This window comes from Urocampus carinirostris, chromosome 7 (assembly GCF_059441175.1).
Source record: "Urocampus carinirostris isolate Australia breed hairy pipefish chromosome 7, RoL_Ucar_1.0, whole genome shotgun sequence".
In the NCBI taxonomy this organism is placed as follows: domain Eukaryota; kingdom Metazoa; phylum Chordata; class Actinopteri; order Syngnathiformes; family Syngnathidae; genus Urocampus; species Urocampus carinirostris.
Genome location: NC_142355.1, coordinates 16,502,215 through 16,519,366, shown reverse-complemented (window position 1 = coordinate 16,519,366; position 17,152 = coordinate 16,502,215). Strand labels below are relative to the sequence as shown.

The window sequence follows — 17,152 nt, the reverse complement described above, 5'->3', positions numbered from 1 at the left end:
ATGCAAGCAGTAAAGTTGAGCAGTTTCGCTGAGATTTTAATGAAACAAAATACTGCAGGCAATTTGATGCACAGAACAAGACTGGACGGGTTTCACATATGTGATATTGAAGTGGATGACGGTCACTTTTATAGCAGGAGGGCAGGCTATGCCAAATCGAAAACTTTGTATTCCACACATCCCATTTTTTGTAAGTTATGAAGGACTCCTCCAACTGCAAACTATAAACACCACTTGATCTAACGCACAGACTGAATAAATAGATATATTGAGAAGTCGTGATTATATCAAAAAAGTAAATAACTACACTCAATTATGTGAATACTTATGAAGTGCACAAATTATGACTAAGTTGGTTAAGGAGATATACGTGACGTAAAAAATAAAAGATCATAAATGAAGACAATAACAACAATAATGAAAACAATAATGACTGTATAATCAATTGCACATTTCATTTACATTTCAAGTTATAACCTTAACTGCTATTTTAGAGATGCATTTCAATCACAAAAAAAGTAGCTCTGAACTTTAAAAGGTTTGGCACGCCCATATAATTACACATTTTAATATTACATATGTTAAATATACAGTAGATCTAACCCAGCACCTTATATTTTGGACATTGGGTTCATTCAAAAAGCAGAGAACTTTACATGGGACGTGTTTAGCCATTTATATGCCTAAAAAAGTAATCTAAAGAATTTTTGTCAACTTTCAATTTCCATTCCAAATGAGTTTCTCAATAAACAGAACCGTACTGTCATTTCAATGTGTTTTTAATGTTTTTAGAACCGTTTTGCTGGGTAGGATAGATAGCTAGATAGCTGGATAGATGGCAATAGGCCTTGACATTCTTCATTAACATGCAGAGGTTCCCACCGTGTCCCCTCTGATTGACAAACGGGACAGTAAATGGCAGCAGCCTGGCCATAATCACGCACCGATTGGGCCATTTATACACAGGCCTAAGTAAACATGAGCAGCATAATAGTATTTACTGCTGAGCAGACTGTATTAATTTATGGGCCATTATTGTAAAAGGCGGCGTTAGCGATGCGAAGGATTGTTCATTGTATAATCTGTTGGCTCGATAGAGACTGGAAATATTGCTGATGTCATGGAATTTCCTGTTTGTGCAGATGCCTGCCACCAGAGGACACAGGCGTCGGCAGCCAATGACGTATGGACTTGCACTTTGTTAGCATTAGCATGCAGACACTGTGCAATGTGAGCCAGCTCATCAAATAGCATATAGTGACTGTCTTGTGAAAAAAACATATCTCCTTCTTCTTCTTCAAGTTTAATGCCAGTTGGCACCATCATATGGGTGCATTACTGCCCCAAACGTAACTCAATATTTTTTACTTTGTATATTTTGTATTCCCCTACTCATAATACGTTTAATAGCATAATAGGAAATAAGAACTATTTCAGAGGAAGGCGCCAAAATTTGTTCATCACTTTTTTCCTCTAAACTTTGAATGTTGAATGGATTTTTTTCTTCACATTTAATGAAAACTAGGACAAAAATTAAAATCATTTTGATGTATAAAAGGGGAATAAATAATTGCCCCTTCTTTTAAAATGTTTCTTATTTCCCACAAAGAAGACCTCAGCCTGCCTGCATTTATAAAAGCTAAAATGAGTATGATTTGCAAACCACTTAAATGAATGTAAAAACATAATTTGAAAATAAAACTACTCTCGATCAGGAGAACCTGAGTCGCCTGTTCACTGGTTCAGAAAACAGCTCAACAGTAATTTTATTATTTTCTAGGAAATTTTAATTTCTACCTAGCATGAGAAATCATAGACATGATCTGTGTTTTTAAATCCAAGGATTTTGTGACTTGGCTAATTTAAATCGTACTTTTAATAATCAAAACCTGGTAATAACATAATAATACCATATTCATGACAGAGCTATAACCTAAATTGTTATTTTAGAGATGCATTTCAAAAACAAAACAGTAGCTCTGAAATTAAAAAAGTTTGGCAAGCCCAAATCTCCATATATTAAAGTAAAACAAATTAATATAGGATTTAAAGGTATTTCGTTTTGCATTTATATTTGTATTTTTTTATTTTACTCCATCGAACTCATCAATACTTATACTATTTTTTAATTAAAAAACGTTTAAAGTTCACAGTAAATGTTTGGTTCCTGATTGTAAAATAAGCTAAGGAGTATATTGATTTGGATAATTGTTTTAAACATGTATTGCCAATAGTTCCAAGACAACAACACTAAAAAAATATCTTATACTATTACATATTACTTCCTTACTCTGCCAATCAAATAATGAATACGATGTAGGTCCATTAATTTGTAAATTCGTCTGTGCCTCACCAGACCAAAACCTCACCACATATCACTGCAAAATACCTTATATCGCTACTCCCCATTTCAATAGATTTTTATGTGCATGGTGCTTAATGAATAAAAACCGTTTTTTTGTTTTGTTTTGTTTTTTCTAAATAGTTGTACTTGGTTTCCCCAATCATGATCGACTCAAAGTAAAGCTCAGTTTAACCGCCATATTTATTGTGGAAAAACCAAACCAGGGGGAAGGGGAGAAGTTGCACACTGGAGCATGATAGACAAAATAGCGGCAGAGCGGAGAAGCAACGATAAAGCTTCACTCTTGGGAGCATCTTCGGTCTTTGAGCTCATTATGTTCACCAGCGGAGATAAACACGGTTGCATATCAGCGTGGGCGGAAAGTCTAATAACGGGGATGCGAATTAACGCCAAACTTTCCGCTGAGCGCAATAGCGCTGGAAAAAAATAGAGATATGCGGGTTAGGAACACCTTCTGTTTGGCTGGCGGCATTAGAAGAAGCGCGCTGGCGCTTTGAGATTTCTCTGTATCTCCATCGCAACGTGATTGAGAGGGGCAAAGACTCGCTTTGTTTGCTTTCTTTTTATCCGCCAGCTCTCCACTTTCATGTATTTACACACAATCTAAACCTTGATTGAAATGCAAAAATAAAAAGAAAAGAATCAGTTTGACTTTTTACTTCCCAAGGTATTCAAAGAAACATGATTCTAAGTGGACCTTTTTTATACACTGTTGACCCTTCTTTGTCACAAGTAAGAGTCAGTTCTCCCCTTAAGCTTTTCTTCGACATTGAGCCTCCCCAAATGACGTGAAACATTTCCACTGGGCGAAAAGATTCAAGACGTATCCTCAAAAAGGTTGAATGCATAATCAGTCACAGAACCCCCCCCCCTTGTGTAAATACAAAATCGGTTTTCCTCCTAAAATGTGTTGGGTGCGGCTTATAATCAGGTGCGCTCTATAGTCCGGAATTTACGGTATATAACTCAGCTCATATTTGTAGAATTTACCCCCCCCAAAAAATGCAGTTTTTACATTTAACATCTAGTCAATTATTCTGTTTATCGGGAGTCGAGAATGTGCCCTATATAGTTGCTTATACTGTAAACCTGCAGCACATATAAGCCGACCCTCTAAAACTTTTTTTAATCTAGCCACATATTAAATAAATGCTTAAACAAAATTTTAATAAAGAGTGTACTTAAAAAATGATAGTTATTTAGATATGTAGTTAATAAAGATTATTGTATAGGTGATAAAGGTAAAAATATGATTTTTTTACTTTCTTGGGACCTATTTTTTGGGGTAAAAAAGCCAATAAAATGCACTAAATCAAATTAAAATGAGATGTGATCCCCTCAAACACAATCGGGAACAGGAGGAAGAGATGGAGCGAAGGGGAAGCTTAAGGACAACGTGGGGGCCATTTGCCATTGGGTGGCTTGGGTGCCTATGCCTGTCTTATGCCCCCTTGTACTTGTAATGTTTTATTCACGAATAAGCCGACCCTCTTGTTTCAGTATGTACACATATTTATAGTTCTAAAATTGGCCTATATATTAATATATACCACAGTCCACATTTTTTTCACCATGAGCTGAAGATGCAGTACCCAAAAAGATGGAGCTTGGTCTAGAACATTTACAAAAATGCTAACCAAGACTGTGACCTGGGCAAAACTAAAGAAAGCTTGATTCAAGATCACATAATTCATGATAGTCTCAATGAAACACGATGTAATCTGTCAGTTTTGTAAAAAAAAAACGTATCCAATCCTGCACACTGGGTTTTGTTTCTCTGTCTGTTGTCTCTCTTTCAGCTTCTAATGGGTTTTCAGTGTTCTCCCACGTTACAAGTATCACCCGATGAATTTGTGTCACCTTTACTGCTTGGATTAATTAAAAGGGACCAACAAATTATCTGAGTAAAATATGTGTGTTGTTTAACAGTGGCGTGTGTTGGACAATACCTTAGAATAGTATTTTCAGAGCTGACTTGTACAAATGCTGGTAGGTCTGGTTCATTGATTGGATCACAGGGCCTCGCTCGTTTATTGGATCGCGTTTGTTTGCATCTGGTGTTTTGGATACTGTTGCCTCGTTGCCTGCATATCTGTGTACCAAACCCTGCTCTTAAAAAGGACTACCATCTTATTATACTTATCCGTGATTAGGCATTGTGCGTCCACACCATCCCGAGAGATATCACTTGCAGTCTTGTTAAAATGATGACACAACTTCATTAGCACAAAATATGCTTCAGAAAATCCCAAATGAAATAAACATGGTTCACGTCTGTTGGGGGTCAATCTCACCTGTCCTAGATATGGATGTAAAAGTTTAGCAAATAGCAGAAAGAGGCGTACACGGAAATGAAAAAAGAAAAGACAGAGCATAACCATAAACGCTCACATAAAAATGAAGGGTGGAAAAAGCAAGTTAGCTATGGTGAAAACCCTAAAGAGTTATGCGAAAGCGAGCAAGCGAGGGAGTGCAAGAGAGAGAGACGAGACGGATGGGGTGAGTAATGGAGTGGTGGAGGAGGAGAGAGCTTTCACACATGGAGATAGACAGCTGATTTAGGGCCAAAAGACACGAGACAAGCTCTGTTGCCAAAGGTGATGGACCTAAAACGCAGCGGTGCAGCTGGTGTTGCTCACCTCGCTTATCTGAGAGAGCGAGAGAACGAGAGAGGGATGATGCAGCCAGTTAAAAAGCGATAGTGACCCTTTTACTTGTTGGTAGGATAAAGCTAATATACAAGAGCTCATACTTGGATTTCTGGGCAGCTGGAACATCAACTGGAAGAGCTCAAAAGCAATTAAGAGCGAGAAGAAGTGGTAGAGAAAGTCCTAAATGGTTTGGCTGTAATTGCCATCCATCAAGTCAGCACTGTTTGCAATAACTGTAGCGTTAATGCTAACTTTTGCCAGCCCTTTTTTAGCCATTTCCCACTTCAGTACATAACAATATCATTACTTAGTTTTTATTATTTGCAGTTATGGTCCTTTCATACTTTTCTACATTTTTGTTGCAGGGATCATGGCAACTTTCAAGATTCCCTCCCGCTGAATTTCACAGAACACAAAAAATATCTAATAAAGGAATGACTGGTCCATTTATTTCTCAAAATGATGAAAGATGACAAAACATTTGTCTTCAGAATTTTGCCTAATGATTGTATTTTGAGTATTCTAACCAGAAAAATAACCTTAATCAGATCACCAAAGCAGCCTCAAATTACAATAGACTGATATCTGTAACCCCAACACAGAAAGGTGGGAGAGGAGTTGCTATGGGTGTCACTATCGGCAACGGCCAGCCTGGGAAAGGGAAGAAATTTCCTAACTTGCTCTCAGTTTCTATTGGGGCCGAGAAATACAACAGCCTCTCATGTACTTCCTCTTCATTTGTGGACCTTTCTTTTTTTACATTTGGTTTAATCTTACCCCTGGGCCAGATTTCAGTGTGACACTCTAACACAGGGGTGGCCAACCCAGTCTTTAAGAGTCGCATGTCCTGCATGTTTTGGAGGTTTCTCTTCTCCAACTCAGGCGATGCAAATTTTAAGATTGTTTGCAAGCTGTGTGGGAGCTTGATAAAAACCCAGGTGATTGGACTCACCTGTATTTGAACAGAGAAACTCCAAAAACATGCAGGACATGCGGCTCTTGGGGACCAGGTTTGCCACCCCCTGCTCTAACACATGCTGCCAGAAGCTATTTTTTGTATCAGTATTAGTAAAAGTAGAGGCTGTTTCCATTTAAAATATATGCAATATACAAGTATACAAAACAATAATAAAAATGATACAATGGCAAAAATAACAGAAACTATAATAAATGTTATGAAAAAAAGATAAATATTATTAAGATGTTACTTTACTGCTAAATTGTGTTTGTTGCTCTTAAATGCTTATGCGCCACTTTTTAATGCTCTACTGTTACAATTGCACTATTATTATAACTTGGGCCAGTCTCTAAGCACTACTTTCTAAATATGTTTGCTTATTTAACCTGACCTAATCTTATTTCTCTATGTTAAATGTTTACCCTGGAATGCTATGCCTAATCTGGTTGCATGCAATATCAATGGCAATAAGGACAATTTCATTCAATTGTTTTTAAGTCTGTTTATATACGCGGCGTCATCAGCGGGTATCTTTGTGAAGTTGTACCTCATTTGCATGCCCTCGCCAATCCTGATCAATGTCATGACCTTTATTAGCCAATGAGAATGTGCTGTACAACAAATCAGATTGACGGTGAAAAGGGAGAATCAGAAACACACACACATACACATGTTTGCTAAACACACACACCAGCATGGATGGTGACAGTTTAAGGATGGAGTGGGAAGTGGAGCAAGCAGAGGGCAAACTTAGAAAAATTGAATTGAAAAGAATTTGCCATTCATCTCATAGAATAGAAAACGCCCACAGAAAAAAAGCCTGTGTGTGAAGTTCATTGCTTTTTTATGTGTGAACATTTTGGAACCCCGAAACACATGTGCCCCAAATTTCCACATTTGGCAGCAGATTTTGAAGCTTAACGCTGTTTAAGAAGACAATTCTGGTAATCACGTACTGAGCTTCTTTTAATCCGTGCATCGAAGTAAATCTGGCTAACATCATCCGCCTCTTGTTTCCTCTCCTACGGACTCCCACTCAATTTGGACCGCATAGATTGTGGATGCTGGTGCAGACTTCAACCAAATGAACTCAAGAACCCGTCCTGAACAGTCTGGAACAGTATGGAAGGAGACCAAGAGGAAGGCCGCGATGGACGTGGAAGGATGGTGTTATGAGTGGACATGAGGAAAGATGTCTAAATCTCGTGGAAGCTCAAACTCTTGTTGGTGATAGGAATGAGTGGAGAGGTGTTGTTGAAGGATAATGGGATGTTTGGACACGTCCTAAGGAATGGGCAGGGCATATGTATGATGCGGCAGTGGTAAACAAGTGAACAAAAGAGTGTGTTGTGTCAACCTGGCCGCTTTCTCGTGTCCCGTTTCATCTGGAGGGACAAAAGCATGACCAATTTGGGTGCCGAGGTGTTTGGGTGTTGTTTGGGTGTTTGCGCGTTCGTGTGTTTCATGCTACTTTTTCCCTTTTTATTTTATTTGTTTTTGTGTATGTGTTAGTCTTGCTGTCGGTCACCCCTCTTGAGGGATATGACCAGGGTAGGTAGATAGATAGATAGATAGATAGATAGATAGATATTTGTGTATGACGTCCTTTTCTAATCTAAAAAAAAGTATTCAAACTTTAGGTGTACACAAGATCGTACTGTATTTGTGCAAGTCTAAATCTATTGCTATGTACAATTGCAAAACAATGGATGGAACTTGTATTGAACCTTGGTACCGGCTGTGACAGCACACAATCCTAACCACTGAAACACCAGTGATATAGATAAACCATGAAAAGGCATTGTTTGTTTTTTTTGTCATTATCAAACTTTTTTTACTTTTGGTTGAAATTTAAAAAAATGAATGAGGTTGGTTTTGTCTTAGACTTGCCAATTTTTGTGTTATAAAAGGTAGACTTATTTTAACATTTTGGGGTGTTTCGAAAATAACATGCAGGAAACAGCTCGATCAAACTAACTGAAATGTTGAATCTATTCACCCTTGACTGTCCTAAAGGTGGGGCGGTTTCGCTAAGGTGTCCATAAAAATTTAAAGTTAAAAATTTTCTCTTTTAAGTATGTGTCAGCAATGCCCAACTGAGTTCAAAGAGCCCTTATGTTTTTTCCACTGTGCCCCAGAAAGATGAAAAGGCAAGAGTTATTTTTTAGAGCGTGTCTAAAAAATGCACATACTTGCACTCGTATCATGAAGTATCTGGCAGAGGCTACAATGATTACACAAGCAGGAGTAAAAAAGTTCTGTCAAAATTCTGTCCCGCTTCTTTAAAGTGAGTACAACATCATTTGGCAAGTCAGACTTCATTTTTCCTCAGGGGTTTCATATGCAAAGTTTTCCTCTCACAACGTATCCAAAGTCAAATGAATACATTGGGCAAAATTCAGACACAGAACAAAAGATCTGCGTCAAGTCGATCACTGCCAGGCGTTGGGACTGACATGCACCAGATGCTAGGCTCCTAACACAAGTCTCAGCTGGGATTGGCTACACTTCACGTTAATGAGGACAAGCACTCAAGGAAATGGATGGATGGATAGATGGCAAAGTTGTACCTAATGAAGTATTCAGTGAGTACGGACACACACGTCGTCACTTCTAAGACGAGCGACGACTTCTGTAGTGAGGCCGACGTGGAAAAAATATGAATGAAAGCGTAAAAGACACGAACTGAAGGTCGTGGCTGTTCTCCATCAGGATAATGGAAGGCTCATCCTACTCACCCCTGACAGCCCCACACAGTTGAGCTTGTCCAAAAAGGAACACAGGTGAGATCAAGTTGTGTCCCCAGTCAAGCGAGACACCTCAACCACTTGATCTACTTAGCGCTGAGTCAGAGGTTGGAGAGGACGCAAGAAAGATGTGCATGTCAATGCTTTTGACAGGTCTTACTTTATATTTTTAGGGGTGTGTTTCATTCGACAATTTTTAGGTCAAACTAAAGTAAAATATCCTCACCATTTAATAATATAGTGATAGTATTTTGATTTAAGCATCAATTAATTGCAAAATACAAAAAGAAGACAATAGATCATGTTTACTAAATGTCCCCAAACGCATCACTAGCGCAACAGAGCTGCCCTCACAAAACTGCAGGCTCACGCCAATTGAACAAAATGAGTTGTACAGCATATTGAAGGAGAAGTACAATATATACATACCTGCAACATAGTTTGACAAATATGCAATTTGGGCTATCTGACAAGGGCCTTTATATGGTCCATGTGCATGTTGTGTTTAAGCTTCATCTCTATTTGTCTCTCTAGTATAGATGATTGAAATGATGATAGACACAATTCAGCAAATGATGTATAAGTAATTTCAAGTCGTGTATATTTGTAAAGCCCTTAATCAGAAGAAATCTTAAAGGACTGTACCGACAATGCACAAACATTATAAACATAAAATATAGGTAATGACAGAGATTTTTAAAAGTTGGAAGAACAATATTAGATGTAAAAAAAAAAAAAAAAAAAATCGACCCTGACTCGCGCCTGCCCCGTTTTTGTTTCTGTTTGTCTACCGCTACGGCCTGTTTTGATCTTGACCACGTCTGCTCTCCCGCCCCGAATAACAATCCGATTTGGATCTTGACCGCGTTTGCTCTCCCGTCCCGTCATATGACTTGTTTCCGATCCCGACCACATCTTGCTCTCCCAGTCACGGCTACTGACCAGTTTTCTGCCCCTGAAATTGCCATCAGTCGCTACGAAAGATCCACTTCCGCGTTCGGAGCGACCTGCTTCCCGCGTCCAGCAATTCCCGGATCGTGGGTGCAACCCTTTCCCTTTCTTCTAATAAAACTTGTGAGAAACGTTACGCCAGTGGGTCCTGTTTCCGTTCTGGTCCTGACAAAAATCAAACAAAATATAAAATATATCGAAACTTTTAATTTAAAAAATGTGGATTTAAAATGAATAATATGAAGTTATATTAAACATATTTATGTACACATAGTTTTAGATACAATTGTAATCCTGCAAAGTAATCTTAATTTTAATTTAATGTAGTAGTAACTTGATTACGTCTTTTTTATGTAACTTTAACAATACAAATGTTTGTATCTTGATTACGTAATGCCGTTACATGTATTCTGTTATTCCCCAAGCCTGGGCAAAACACTACAAAATATGGTACTGCTCATTTTGTGCTCAAGATGCATACCACAAGACACATGTTTAATTCTAACAGGGGTTCTGTAGAGGTTTATTGTTCTATATTCTTTATCAATTATCCATTATCTGTTATCGGTCAAATCAGAATACACTACAAAGCCAAGAGGCCGAGACACTTGCTACCAGCCAAGAGGCTGAGTCAAGGTCCTAGCCACAAGGCCAAGCAGTGATCAGTGCGAATGCACCGTTCCCGGAGGTACTGCAATACCGGGCCGATGCCTGGAGTGGACAAAGAGAGCTCTTATTCCATCTCCCAAATGCAAAAATCAACTAAACATTATGGCTCGGTCCATGTCCTTGCTGTAAGTTATCGACGCATACCGGCACAGTCCAAAACTCGACGCATACGGCACAGTCCAAAACTCACAAGCACAAGTTGTTACTCAATTAAATGTGTTAAAACGTTATTCATTGGCCAAATAAGGTGACAAACTCATCTGGCGCTACAGTATCAATTCCTGGTTGCGTAAGCACGTCCTTGTGTTGTCGACATTATCCTCGCCCCACCGCCCTCCTCGAGCGTCCCTATTTATCTCCGTGTGTGGGTTTTTGCCGCCTTACTCTCAGTCTGCCGCCACGCGTCGGCTGAGTTTTATCCTCCCAACATTCCAGTAAATACTCAAACAAAACGCGTCGCGCTTGCGAACAGCCCCGGGGCCTGCACAATCAATCACGGGGAAAACAACACACGGCAGCCGGCTGTTTCTGCTCCATAAAACAGCCCTCGGAACAACAGCAGCCATTCAAGTGTCTGCCGCGTAGAATTAAGGCTCACTCTTGGTACTTCCTCGCACTCCGCCCTTTTCAGTCTGCGGATCAAAAAAACTGTCACCAACTCCCCAGGCGGGATCTCAGAATAGTATTTGTGATGGCACGTGTGGTTTACGATCGTTTACCCGGCGGGCTCTCGGCGCGACCAGTTGAGTGATCCTCAAGAAACGTGGCGGATAAAAGACGATAAATCTGTAGCAACAATTGGCTAATGCAATAGAAAGTCTCTGGGAATGTTTGCTTTACTTACAGGCTATATGATGGCGGATAATGTCGTATAAATATTTGATGTCTTCCAAGCAAGGGTCGTATAGGGCAAAGATTGCACTGCGGCATTGCGTTTCTTCAGTGGATTTGGGGCCTGTTTTAATGCCGCTTCACCTCTAATGTAGCACCATGCTATAGGATAAAGGTTTTTTAAGTGTGATCAAAATTGATCTTAGTGAACTATGAGGCTTCGTCATAGAGGGCTTCGTAATAGACTGAGGCAGTGACGTGCGGTGCAGTGAATTGAAATGTAAAATGTATTTAACAGTTATATTCAATCAGTGTTAAAGTTTTTTATCATTGAATTGTTGGATGACCTTTTCAGAATCGCCGAATTTCCACAATATAATATGAATATTCTGACTGCAATAAGTATATAACTCATTACTGTGCTAGAGGTAAGATATTAAGCCCTTGCCCGGCCCGAGCTTGACCAAAGATGCTGGTCGGGTCAGGCCTTAAAATGTCAATCATTACGTTTGGGTTGGGGCCGGGCTACTCTCTTTTTCATTTGTTATTATCCACCATTCATTGTTCTTTGTTTCTTTTCATTTTTTATGGAGCATCCGCGCAATGGATTATGTCCCCTTCTCATGCAGCGCACCCCGCATCCGAGCGCACAGTACCACGCTCATAGGCGGGCTCACCGACGCAGTTGGTGGCGTGCTCATTTAAAGAAACGGGTGCGCTACTAGGGGTCGGAGTCGGCCAAAATCAGCTCTCCTCCAGAGGCCTCACATTAAAATATAATAGCTCTGGTTTTCTTCTGTCTCGGTCTCTCAAATCAAGGTCATCGGTCTTAGCCTGGTTTTGTCAGGACCAGAAAAGGAAACAGGACCCACTCGCGTAACGTTACAGTTTTATTGGGGAAAGGAGAAAGGAGCCCACACTCGATCCGGAGATCGTTGGTCGCAGGGAGTAGGTTGCTCAGATGCGGAAGCGGTATTTCCGTGGCAAGCAAAAGCCGAGTCAAGAACGGGGAAAAACAGATCGATGGCCGGAAGGAAAACAAGAGCACAAACTCAGGACTGGTGAAAAAGGGCTTGACGTGTCAAAACAAAGTTTTGCAGATGCACCTACAAAAGGCTACTGACAGGACAGCGTTTAAATATTGACAGGGAGCCAATTTGTCAACGAGTTTCAGCTGGCGCCCTCGGGCGGGGCCAATTGGGCGCCATGGCAACTGTGACAGAAGCTGGCGCAACACGGTGGGGGCCAATTGGGCGCCATGGCAACCATTACAGGTTTGGGTCGGGCTGGATTTTTTTTTGCCTGATCTTACCTCTACCAATTTGAGCATCTGCAAAAAGAGTGAGACACACAGTTCATTTGCCTCATGGAAAAGAGAAATAGTGACACCAAGAATTCTCACGTGGTGCACACTTCAGGACCAAACAACAGGAAGAGTGACGGTATTAGCAAGCTAACAGCAAGTCAAACAAGTCACTTTTTTCCATCTGCATCCACTTAATTTCATAATGGGGGAGTACCTATCTACTGATGGTTTTCGTCAAAAGGAGCATTGCATAGTCTACATCTATAAATTATGGTAAGACAATGAAACCCTTTTTTTATATGATACAGTTTCTATATTTTTTTTCTTTGTGCAAAGCTTTCCAGTCTAGATGAGTTTCCCCGAGTTCATTAATTTAGAGTGAAAATGAATTCAATTGGGCAGCACGGTGCATTTGTGGTTAGGGCATCCGCGGCACAGTGCTGAGGTCATGGGATCAAATCCAGCTTCGAGCCTTCCTGTGCAGTTTGCATGTTCTCCCTGTGCACTCCGGTTTCCTCCCACATTCCAAAAACACGCATGTCAAGTTAATTGGCTGGTCAAAATTGTCCCTCAGTGTGAATGACAAAGTGAGTTGTCTGTCTGTCTGTGTGCCCTGTGATTGGCTGGCAACCAGCTCTGGGTGTCCCCTTCCCACAGCCTGAAGTCAACTGGGATGGATGGATGGATGGATGGATGGATGGATGGATGGATGGATGGATGGATGGATGGATGGATGGATGGATGGATGGATGGATGGATGGAAGGATGGATGGATGGATGGATGAATGGATGAATGGATGAATGGATGGACAGATGGATGGATAGATGGATGGATGGACGGAGGGATGGAAGGATGGATGAATGTAATTGTTGTTTTGCTTTTTGTTTATTGTTTGTTGCTGTTTGTCAAATGCAGTTGCACTACAAGGGATTACATTATAGTGAACAAAAAAAACATGGTGAGGGAAACAAATAAAGCTATTGTTTTAATATCAACTCTTACATCCCTGAATCATAATTTCATTGTGAGCTTACAAAAAGACATCCAGCCCTCTAGCTCAGGCACCCTTTTTATGCCATTAATTCACCAGTCCGGCCCGTGTGAAAATGTTTTTTCTACATTGTATTCCCGAGCTAAAATGACTTTGACAACCCTGTCTTAAGACAAATCAGAGGCTGGGTGGGACAAAATGAGGGGCAAGGCCTAAGTACCTGGGGTCCGGCCATGGACCACACCTAAAAAGTTCTACGAGCTCGACAATCTGAACAAGCACGTTGTTCGATATCTGCTGGAAAAAACAGTTCAACTGCTAACACATACACACACAAGCTTATGCGAACAAACCCAAACACACAATTCAGTCATTAGCGTTCATATCCGAGAGAGAGAGAGAGAGAGAGAGAGAGAGAGAGAGAGAGAGAGAGAGAGAGAGAGAGAGAGAGAGAGAGAGAGAGAGAGAGAGAGAGAGAGAGAGAGAGAGAGAGAGCTTGTTCCTTATTGTCCCCTTAGTGGTGATGTGGGGGTGTGTGTTAGGGCTTGATTGTTACTGGTTTACATAAGGGTATTAAAGTCTAGCATAGCCCTATCTATCTGAGCCAGGCAGATATATTTGTGTTGTGGCTCCTTTATGCATTTGTTATTTCCAAAGAGGATTGGCTTTGCACCAGTGGAATAGAGGATAGATAGCCTGCTGATATTACCCGCTTCTTCTTTTCCCATACTTCCTGTTTCCACCCAAAACAAACTCGTGTGTGTGAGAACTGAAAAGTATTTGTGGGTGTGTTGTTGATGTTGCTGTGACAAAACCGCTGGAAAAAAGGGGAGATTATTAATTAAAAGGAGCAGACTTTGGCACCATTGTCCTCTAAAAATTGGCGGCAAAAAAAAGCATTTTGTTAATATTGCAGCTAATAATAGCCAAAGTCTTATGAGCCGTGCATTGTGATGCTTTTTTTTTCTGCTGGGTTTTGCAATTGTCTGCTTTCTGAGGTGACTGGTAGTGCATGGTAACAAATGATAATACATGCGTCATTTGGCTATATTCAACCAGCTATACTGAAAATATATATTCAATTTTCGTAATAGGTAGAGAAAAAAAGATAGTTTATCCTTCTTTTCACATGATAAGGCGCACCAGATTATTAGGCACTTTCTTCATATATAAAGTGCACTGAACTATATGGTGCATTTAATTAAAACTACAGCAATAGCTATGGTTGCTTGAAAATATGTACATGCATTTAAATTAGAATAGTGTATTTCACATAAAATATAGTACATCATTATTATAACATCTGGTTTTACAGCTAAAATTTGTTTTAGTTAACAACAATTAACATTGTATTGTAGGAAGGCACTTGAATAACACTATGTTTCTCTAAGGCAGAACAGTTACCATATGTAGCACCCTTTAACAATAATTCTGATTTATTTTTTTTACTATATTCTTTTACAAAACAATACCATAAACAATAATCGTATTGTAGTCATCACAAGACATATCAAGCACACGGACAATTGTTGTCCGAAGTAGCAACAAAAGAGGATCTGTAATGAGCATTTGAAACTTGGCTTCTGAACTGCTGTCGAAGTTCAGTGCTTGTCTTTTTTTCCCCCTTAAGCAACAAACAATTACAACTTTAACCACAGGATGCGCTCGAAGACCACTTTATACGTTTCTCAAAAGCAGAACAGTTACGGTCTGCAGTATGATTTCATTGTCACTATGCATTTCTAATTATATCCACCATATTTTCCGGTATTTAATGGTAACAGTATGCAAAAAAATAATTGATTGCAGGTTGATGTCAAATACTTCTGAATATGTTACTTATTCGAGTCACAAACATTAGATTTGCATTGAAAAAAATGTAGCTTCACGTACAGTTGTTATAAACTAAAGATAACAAAATATTTTGGGACATTTTGGTACATTTCCTGATTTCAATTTTTGGCATTGATACGAAAACACGGGAGTGTAGTGGCACCGATCCGTCACGTCGTAGGTATCATAGTCAACTGGCATTGTGGGAAATGTAGTTTTTGGTCAAAGCACTCTTGATCCATTTTTTTATAGACCATTAAAGCTATTGCAGCTCACATATGTAATCTAAATATACAGCACCTTGTAATAGTTGTATTTTAAATGCTTGCTTAGAATCCAAATCCCAAAGATTATGTTGAATATTGCTTCCTATTTCCAAAACCTTAGTTTGTGCTTAGGACAAAGAACCAATGTATTAAATCTGCCACAATTTACTCCCAGCACCGTTCTAAATTACACAATCATAAGAGCAATGAGTGAGATAAATGTACCTAACATTATCAAAGTAATCGTGTTTGATCAGGAGTCCCTATTGTTTTAGCCAATGGGCTTCTAACTATGTCCCATGTGCCCATGTACGCTTTGGAGTTTTCAATCAAAGCAGAGTCGATACTTTCATGCCTCCATTCTGACTGCTCGTGTCACTCGCCTAAAAGGAACTTCAACACAAAAGGAGAGAAGAGTCGTGGCGCTAATGCACAAGGTGATCTAAGTTGTAGACACACAAAGACACATGCACACAAACGCACCACGCAGGAAAAGCTTCCTTCTTTCCGTGAATAGTAATGAGCCAAATTGTCTTTTCTCCCGGCCAGTCCAGTCATGGCCACTGCCGGGCCGAAATCAATAGCGTCATCCATAATCTTTATTGTGGGATGAAACACAGCATAAATCAGCGCAAAGCTTTTCACACATCCGCTTCAGATTTGTATGCGGCACTTTCTCGGGGGGGGTGGTCACCACTTCCTCTGCGGTACACCATCCAGGTCACACGGGACCGGTTTTCTGTTTCTTTGTTTGCAACAGGGGTCATTTTCATGGAAAATGGATTTTTTGTTTTATTTAGTGTATCTTCTCAGGATAAAAATTACACAGTTTGTATCCTTGAGCAGTGTTTCTCAACTCGTGTGATGTGACACACTAGTGGAGGGGTCTCAAACTCATTTTGGCTCTGGGCCTTGTAGTAGAATAAAACATTCTCATGGGGGCCGGACTAGTAAATGAATGGGATAAAAAGTGTGCAATCGCTGGAGGGTTGGGGGTCTTTACGGAGGCTCACAATTGAAGGATAATTCAGAGGTAAGATTTGATTATAAAACGATTATTGAGGTAGGGTTTTCCTAATATGTTTTTTCCTTCACTTAGATTTAATCTTGTGTAGTGTATATCAACTGTGTTTTTTTTGTTTGTTTTTTTAAAACAAATAAACAATTGAATTCATTTCCATTACAGATGATTTAACACAAGGAAATTCATGCAGACTGAGAAGTTATAAAAATAACATGCAAACACTATTAAAATGATTGGTTTAATGATTTCTAAGTCTTTCTGCTTACTACTTGTTTTATGTTTACCTAAATACGGGAACTGTTCATATCTATTAGAGAAATGAATTCAAGTTTCTTATGTTTTTCTGCAATGAAACCCAGTTACTTTATTTTTTTTTTCATATTGTCTTAAGCAGGTAGTCCTTGACTTGTATGTTAAGCTAAATAACATCAAGATTGGTTTTCTCATTGATAAATGGTCGTCAGCATATACAGCTACAGTGGGTGCTTTGCGAGTAATACCTGGCTTTGGCGACATCCCGTGGACATATTGAAAACTGTAAGTCATTGTTTGACACGAT

General features: G+C 39.6%; 1 protein-coding gene and 1 pseudogene across 1 annotated transcript in view; both read right to left on the bottom strand.

Moving 5' to 3' along the window:
- LOC148362481 (transcription factor Maf-like) overlaps positions 1 to 17,152 on the bottom strand; it is an 85,789-nt gene that overhangs the window by 27,336 nt on the left and 41,301 nt on the right. The gene's annotated exons all lie outside the window — the stretch shown is intronic.
- LOC148362482 (U2 spliceosomal RNA) lies at positions 10,339 to 10,475 on the bottom strand (annotated as a pseudogene).